Source organism: Misgurnus anguillicaudatus, chromosome 8 (genome assembly GCF_027580225.2).
Source record: "Misgurnus anguillicaudatus chromosome 8, ASM2758022v2, whole genome shotgun sequence".
Classification (NCBI taxonomy): Eukaryota; Metazoa; Chordata; class Actinopteri; order Cypriniformes; family Cobitidae; genus Misgurnus; species Misgurnus anguillicaudatus.
The window spans coordinates 24,329,604-24,338,479 of record NC_073344.2 but is presented as its reverse complement, the minus strand read 5'-3'; the positions used below and the strand labels follow the sequence as shown (position 1 = coordinate 24,338,479).

At 46.0% G+C, this 8,876-nt stretch overlaps 1 long non-coding RNA gene across 1 annotated transcript; it reads right to left on the bottom strand.

Moving 5' to 3' along the window:
• Nucleotides 1-294: 294 nt before the first annotated feature.
• On the bottom strand, nt 295-4,230 carry LOC141365750 (uncharacterized). Its single transcript, XR_012370778.1, has 3 exons — nt 3,898-4,230; nt 3,698-3,770; nt 295-589 (listed from the first exon to the last, which is right to left on the bottom strand). It is a non-coding gene; the product is annotated as an uncharacterized lncRNA (long non-coding RNA).
• Nucleotides 4,231-8,876: the final 4,646 nt, after the last annotated feature.

Sequence of the window (8,876 nt, the reverse complement as noted above, 5' to 3'; positions counted from 1 at the left end):
TAAACAAAATAGCCTATTGGGTATACAGGACAAAGACCTTGCACTATACAATAAATACTATTCAATTATATTATTTTAATTTAACATCATCCATTAATATTTTTATTAGTAATGAGTATTATATCTGATTTCAGAATGACAGACAAAGATGAATCAATTCCTATTTTATTGCAGTCAAAAGAACAGGAAAGCATCTCATTTTAATGATGTATTTGTAACAGTGTAAACTTCAAAAAGTATTTTACAGTCTTTAAAGAAAACCGTCCACATTTCCCGACGAAAGGTTCTATGTTTGTGTACATTGATTCACACCCAGAAAATCAGACAGCAGTTTAGACTTACTGTACTGTAATCAGTTCATAAACTTTGAAGAATCCAGCTCCAAGAAAAGTTTCTGAAACACCTGAAAAGATGCCTGGGATACTGGAGATTCAATGCATAGATCCAATGAGGATAAAGCATGCCCTGTGAACACCTTTAAGGCCTCAATAACAATTCCAGCATCCTTTGGGCTTCCACTCCTACAAGATCCATTCTTTACAATTACAGCCATCACAAGCTGCTCAAGTCCCGCCTCTTCATCTTTATCCTGCAACATTAAACAGCAAATATGTCTTAAAACCTTTATAAATGTATACAGCTTGAATATTGAAATAATCCACACATTAAACTTGTATATTAAAATGTTTTAAAGAAATCTGGAAGATATGTGCAATGGAGTTCATCTGAGTTTGTGGCTTATTAGGTATGTTTGAAATGTGCAATAATATCGAAAACTGATAATAAATTCTCATTGGAATTACAAATAATATCAAAAAATGTTTGAAAAGATATATAATCTATATTTATAATTAGGGCAAATCTTTTCCCTACATTTTTTTTCTGTCACACGACAGTCACATATTTATTTGTTAACCAAGTTACTCACATGTGTACAGTATTGTTCAAAATAATAGCAGTCCAATGTAACTAACCAGAATAATCAAGGTTTTTAGTATATTTTTTATTGCTATGTGGCAAACAAGTTACCAGTAGGTTCAGTAGATTCTCAGAAAAAAAAAGACCCAGCATTCATGATATGCACGCTCTTAAGGCTGTGCAATTGGGTAATTAGTTGAAAAGGGTGTGTTCAAAAAAATAGCAGTGTCTACCTTTGACTGTACAAACTCAAAACTATTTTGTACAAACATTTTTTTTTCTGGGATTTAGGAATCCTGTGAATCACTAAACTAATATTTAGTTGTATGACCACAGTTTTTAAAACTGCTTGACATCTGTGTGGCATGGAGTCAACCAACTTGTGGCACCTCTCAGCTGTTATTCCACTCCATGATTCTTTAAAAACATTCCACAATTCATTCACATTTGCTTCAGAAACAGCATTTTTGATATCACCCCACAAGTTCTCAATTGGATTAAGGTCTGGAGATTGGGCTGGCCACTCCATAACATTAATTTTGTTGGTTTGGCCCTTGGACCCAAAAAGAAAAATTTTACTCTCATCAGTCTACAAAATGTTCCTCCATTTCTCTTTAGGCCAGTTGATGTGTTCTTTGGCAAATTGTAACCTCTTCTGCACATGCCTTTTTTTTAACAGAGGGACTTTGCGGGGGATTCTTGAAAATAGATTAGCTTCACACAGACGTCTTCTAACTGTCACAGTACTTACAGGTAACTCCAGACTGTCTTTGATCATCCTGGAGGTGATCATTGGCTGAGCCTTTGCCATTCTGGTTATTCTTCTATCCATTTTGATGGTTGTCTTCCGTTTTCTTCCACGTCTCTCTGGTTTTGCTCTCCATTTTAAGGCATTGGAGATCATTTTAGCTGAACAGCCCAGGGCCGGAGTGGGGCCACTTTTCAGCCCGGGAGTTTCAGGCCCAAGACCGGCCCACTTTTTCCATAGTGTTATTCCAAATTAGCACTTTTTTCAAATTGGATAAATAAAACAAAAGTCCAGCTCTTACTATAGTTTCTATTAATATCATGGTTAAACAAATAAGGTAAAAGTTAAATAATATTTCACTTAAGATGAGAAGTTAACAAAAATATCCCTCTACACTTTAAAAAAGGCTGTGTTATCCTTGACCCACAATGGGCAAACATCCGACAGAACAAATGCTGGGCCAAAAATAACCCAATGCTGGATTGCTGTTATGCAACCATGGATTATAATAACCCAACAGTTGGGTTAAAACAACCCAGCATTGGGTCAATTTTAACCCAGCATGTGTTCTGTCCAATATTTACCCATTATGGGTCAAAAATAATCCAACCCCTTTTTGGAGTCAATTCCACAAGAAAAGGTTGATAAATTATTAGCATTGCTAATGCTATGAAGGCTATGATTAATCAGATGCAAATAGAAATATAAAACCCAGTCCTAATTAAAAAAGAAAACAATTTGACAAAAATATTGAATCCAATATTGGGTAAATATATAGCATAACAAGTGATTTATAAGCTTTTTTAGGCTGGTCATTTTTGACTGGGAACACAAAAGGTGTTATATGGTTCTGAACACAACCTGAGGGTTAAATAACTTTAATTCATATTGTTTTCTCATGGCCTACTCGTTTTCAGCAGGGAACTGGCTTATCTGCTGCTCAGAAGCTGCTTGCATAATATTTGCAAAGTCTATGAATCGCCATGTATACACAAAAGGCTAATATTTTAACTAAAAAAAAAGTTGGCTTGTAAATAGTTTGACAACAGTATTAGCCGAATAATTACGTTGCTAATGCTAATCATTAACTTACTAGACTTATTTATCTTTAAGTTACCTGTTGTTGTCCTCTTGAAAATAAATCTGTAAGTTTGGCACATTTGGCAGCATCATCCTCCAATGGATTTTTTCTTCAACCTGTTTTTTACGCCCTCCTCCTCTCAGACGCGTATTGTTACGGTAGGGCCGGCCCAGCCTACCGGAGAAAAGTTTTCTGGGACGTGCTTTGGACCGAACCAACTCTATGGGAGGGGAGGGGGAAACTCCCTCACATGGAACAACCCATGAAAAGGCTGTGCGCTGCAGTGTCAATGCGAAATGTGTGAAGTGTCATTTAAGAGAAGATAGACTCACTAACGTGACAAATGTAAAAAAAAAAAAAAAAAAAATTGACCGGCCCAAAAGTGAAGCGGCCCACCGGGAATTCTCATGGTTCTCCCGATTACCCACCCCGGGCCTGGAACAGCCTATCATTTTTTGCACCTCTTTATAGGTTTTCCCCTCTCCAATCAACTTTTTAATCAAAGTACGCTGTTCTTCTGAACAATGTCTTGAACGACCCATTTTCCTCAGCTTTCAAATGCATGTTCAACAAGTGTTGGCTTCATCCTTAAATAGGGGCCACCTGATTCACACCTGTTTCTTCACAAAATTGATGACCTCAGTGATTGAATGCCACACTGCTATTTTTTTTAACACACCCCTTTCAACTAATTCAACTAATTGCCCAATTGCACAGCCTTAAGAGCGTGCATATCATGAATGCTGGGTCTCATTTGTTTTCTGAGAATCTACTGAACCTACTGGTAACTTGTTTGCCACGTAGCAATAAAAAAAATATACTAAAAACCTTGATTATTCTGGTTAGTCACATTGTACTGCTATTATTTTGAACAATACTGTATATACACACACATACACTATATACACAATATAATATGTACAATATATTTATTTAATAATATTCCTCACCTTTTGTTGTGAATAAAGTTCTCCCTCAGCAATGTTTCACGTTGCCTGCAGGAAGCTGCAGTACGTTACAGGCCTTCATGAACACACAATTTAGATAATAGGTCGCGAAATTAATAATAATAATACAATTTTCAATTTACATTATGTAGAAAGCTTAAACATTTTAAAAAGACAACTTATACATTTAATATCTTACTCACCTTTTGTGGAATTAAATGAATAATGTTATATTTCCCCTCAGTAATGATACTGTACTCGCGGGAAAATTCAACACAGGGCGTCGCAATTGAGCACACAATTAATTTACAGCGAAGAATAGTTTTATATTACCAATTTATTCGAATACTTTGTGGATATAGTTAACACAAAACTAAATAAACCGAAAAAGACCGCAGTAAAGTCACATTTATTTTTATAACACGAACCAAGCGAGCGAGCGAGCAGAATTTGTCATAATAGATACATACATGATACATATCTATGAGAGTTAGTGATAAGAGAACCCACCCATTCAGAGGAACAGTATGATTGGTAAGTTTCCCTATCGAGAGCGGTCTCTCGACATTGTGTCCGCTGACGCTATGGGTTAACTCCTCCCACTTCACCAAAACTGAAATCTTATTGAACAACGCCATTGCAGGGCACTGGCCAATCGTCGCTGACCGCGGGAAGCGGGAGCCTATAAAAGGCGGTGTAAGAGCGACGAACATCAGAATTCTCTTCTTCACTCAAGATGAAATCTTCAAGCAAGTCTATGATCTGCATTCTCTGCGCGGGACCCCTGGAGCAGCCGGACTCCCACGAGCACTGCATCGCCTGTCTGGGATTGGCGCACGCCGAGGCGGCTCTCGCGGATTCTTCGTGCGAGCACTGCGCCGACCTCCCAGCACGCGTGCTCAGGATTAGGAGAGTTGTGGCTCGAGGTCTCGCCGGGGAGCAACCCGCTGCCGCCGCTGTGCCGCAGGCGGGTCCCCCCCCCTCTGATTCTTCTCTTGCTCCCCGCCAGGATGGTAACGACGGCAGGAGCTCCTCCGGTGGCGCCCGCCCTTCGGGATCTAAGCGCTCTCCAGTGGAGTTCCACCCGGATGTTTTCCGCCCCCCTTCTGCTTCGGACGTGGCTGTCTCGTTTGGTATTGAGGACGAGGAAGACAGCATGTCGCTTTCTGCATCTACCAGCTGGGCTGAGGCAGAGCGGGAACGCCCGCCTCACGTGGATCTCCAGTCTGAGATGTCTAGGATTATGGAGATGGCGGCAAAAGAGCTGGACCTCAGCTGGACATCGCCTGACGAGCCGGCGAGGAGCAAGCTAGATTCATGGTTCCTCCAATCGGGCCGCCAGCAGGCCGCTCCGAGGAGGAAGACGCCTTTCTTCCCTGATGTTCACGATCAGGTCTCCAAGACATGGTCTGCACCCCAATCGGCGCGCGTCCATGCACCCGGCATGTTCTCGCAGGTAGACGGCGGGGAAGCCCACGGTTACGTGCGCATTCCCCCCGTGGAAGAGAACGTCGCGGCACACCTTTGCCCTTCCTCCGCGTCACTCGGCGCTGAGCGCGGCCTGCCGTCAAAGCCCTGTCGGATGACAGCCCATCTGGCGGACAAGGCTTATGCATCATCTGGTGAGGCGGCGGCGGCGCTACACGCTATGGCCGTTCTACAATTCTTCCAGGCGAAGATTCTGCAGTCGCTGGGTGATGATGTCGATACTGAGGCGGTACGCAACCTACGCGCTGCCACGGATTTTGCTCTCATGGCAACGAAGCTCTCTGCCCAGGCCGTCGGAAAATCTATGGGCTTCATGGTCGTCCTTCATCGCCACCTATGGCTTACCCTAGCTGAGCTGAAGGACAACGAGCGTAAAGCGTTGCTGAATGCTCCGATTACTCCCGCCGGCCTCTTCGGTGACGCCGTGGAGTCAGTCGTCGAGCGTTTTTCAGAGGCACAAAAGCGCTCACGCGCCATGAGTCAGCTGCTTCCCAGACGCTCCTCTCAGCATGAGGCGGCTAGATCGCGCTCTTCTTCAGCCCCGCGATCCGCGCAACGCCCTCCTAAACCAGCTGGTTTCTCCGCACCATCGCGTCAGGAGCCCGATGTGCGCCCTAAGAACTGGCAGCCCCGAGGAGGTCACGGTCGTGGCAGGAGCCCTCGACGCCGCGGCGGACAGCATCAGGCTCGCAAGCCTTCTTCCTGATGGAGAGGGCGAGAGGAGGAGATCGCTCGTGAAGGGGCAGGCGTCTACACGCCGGGTTCCTCTGCCCCCCTCTGTTCCTGTGGGCGACATTCCGTGTTCAATAAACACCGTTGTAAATACTGTTGTGAATACTGTTATGTGTGTAAATGTAATAAAAACACAAACATCACCACAAAAAGAGCTTTTTCCTCCTCACAGCCCTCATATAGCGACCGAAGCCCTGCAGTCAAGCAGCGCGAGGTTGAGATATGTACAAAGTGCTTATCAGTTAAACTCGGGCACCGCCACCGAGCCGTTGAACGAGAATCAGCTTCTACGTGCCGCCCCGCCGCTGACATTTCTAGCTCCGCAAGGGTCAGGCTCGTTCGTAGAAAACACGTCACAAGCGTCTATGCACGGCCACCTTCGCCCTCTATGCCAATTTCTAGAAGCTTGGAAGGCGATTCCGGGCGTATCAGAATGGGTAATAAGCATCATAGAGAACGGCTATTCTCTACAATTCAGACGCAGACCGCCCCGTTGCAATGGTGTGGTAACGTCATTAACAACACCGCAAAATGCCCCTGTCCTGAGACGGGAGATACAAAACCTGCTCGCGACAGGAGCGATAGAGTGTGTCCCTCACGGCGAGTTGAACAGCGGATTTTACAGCCGGTACTTTGTGGTGCCCAAGAAAGACGGCGGGATGAGACCGATTCTGGACTTAAGACCTATCAATCGTGCGCTACGCAAACGTGTATTCAAAATGATAACCGTGAAACAGATCCTAGCGCAAGTTCGCCCTGGGGACTGGTTTGCGTCGATCGATCTAAAGGACGCTTACTACCATATTCAGATATCCCCCCGTCACAGGTGTTTTCTGAGATTTGCGTTCGAGGGCGCAGCTTACCAATACTCCGTCCTACCGTTCGGGCTAGCTTTAGCCCCGCGCACGTTCACGAAATGCATGGATGCGGCTCTCTCCCCCCTCAGAGCGAGCGGGATGCGCATTATGAATTATCTGGACGACTGGCTGATTTTAGCTCAATCTCGCGATCTATTAATCAGTCATGCAGATGCATTGCTGCCCCACTTGGAAGCGTTAGGACTCAGAGTCAATGTACAGAAAAGCAAACTCATACCGAGTCAATCCATTTCTTACCTGGGAGTTCTGTTGGATTCTACATCGATGCGCGCTCATCTCTCGCAGCAACGTGTAGAAACATTAACGCTGTACATTCGCCGTTTCAGAACCGGCCGGTTTGTCCTCCTCAGAGAGTTTCAAAGGCTGCTGGGTCTGATGGCATCAGCCGCTCCAGTTTGTCATTTGGGATTGCTTCGCATGCGGCCGTTACAGATATGGCTGAAAGATCGAGTTCCGATGAATATGTGGGCCTCAGCGTTTTTGCGCATTCAGATAACACACAGCTGTGTCAGCGCGCTGAGACCGTGGCGCGACCCGACCCTGTACAGTGTCGGAGCCCCGCTAGGACAGGTAGCCTCTCGTATAGCGGTCACCACGGATGCGTCGAGGTCAGGCTGGGGAGCGGTATGCATGAGCACACCAGCGTCCGGTGTGTGGCCGGATCCAGTGAGTGTTTGGCACATAAACCGTCTGGAAATGAGAGCGGTAATGTTAGCGCTCAAGACATTTCGTCCGCAACTCGAGCGTCATCATGTTCTAGTACGGACGGACAACACGACGGTGGTTTCATATATAAATCGCCAGGGAGGTATTCATTCAAAAGCCCTATTCGAGCAGGCGGCCAGCCTTCTTCTATGGGCGGACCGCCATTTACTCTCCATCAGAGCAGCACATATTCCGGGCATTCTGAACAGAGGAGCGGATATGTTATCGAGGAAAGGCCTTCCCAGCGGAGAGTGGTGGCTCCATCCCGAATCGGTTCAGCTGATATGGAGCCAGTTCGGGAGGGCGTCGATAGACCTGTTCGCGACCAGCGAGAACACGCACTGCCCGCTGTTTTTCTCGCTCACTCACTCCCCGCTACAAGGGGACGCGTTGACATCACGCTGGCCGGAATCCAGACTGTATGCTTTCCCTCCGATAAAACTCATACCCTTGGTGTTATGCAAAATCAGGGAGGAGAGAGCCACGGTAATTCTAGTCGCACCAGACTGGCCGAACCAGCCGTGGTATCCGAACTTGAGAGAGATGTTATTAAGCCCCCCATGGCAGATTCCCTTAAGGAGGGACTTACTGACTCAGGTGGAAGGTTCAGTATGGCACCCCAACCCAGGGCTGTGGAACCTACACGCTTGGCAGGTGAGAGGAACGTAACGTTAGATAACTTTAGCGATCTCTCGCATCGGGTGGAGAACACGCTCACTGAGGCGCGAGCGCCGTCTACGAGGCGCTTGTACGATCTTAAATGGAATGTGTTTCTAAAATGGTGTCATGACAACGGCATCGACCCGTTAAACTGCCCGGTGTCGGACATTTTGCTTTTCTTACAGCATAAGATGGACGCCGGCAGCTCGCCGTCGACGCTAAAAGTCTACGTGGCGGCTATTGCGGCGATACGCCCCCCCCTTGGAAGGGCACTCGATAGGAAAACACGCACTTGTTGTCCGATTCCTGAGAGGAGCGAGAAGACTAAAACCCCCTCGCACCCCTTCGGTGCCGCCTTGGGATTTAGATGTAGTGCTTAGTGCACTTTCACGACCGCCGTTCGAACCTCTGGAGTCTTGCTCTATTAAAGACCTGTCTCTTAAAACGGCTCTTCTTCTCGCTCTGGCTACTACGAAACGCGTTGGGGATTTACAAGCGTTTTCTGTCAACGAGGATTGCTTACGCTTCGGCCCGGGAGATTGTAATGTCATCTTGAGACCCAAGATTGGATTTATACCTAAATCTCTCTCTACCCCCTTTCGCGATCAGGTAGTTACCATATCGGCGTTATCTGCAGCGCCTGCAACATCTCAGAACGCATCTAACCAGGAGGCTATTTGCCCTGTCAGAGCCTTGAGGGCATATGTGAATCGTACTGC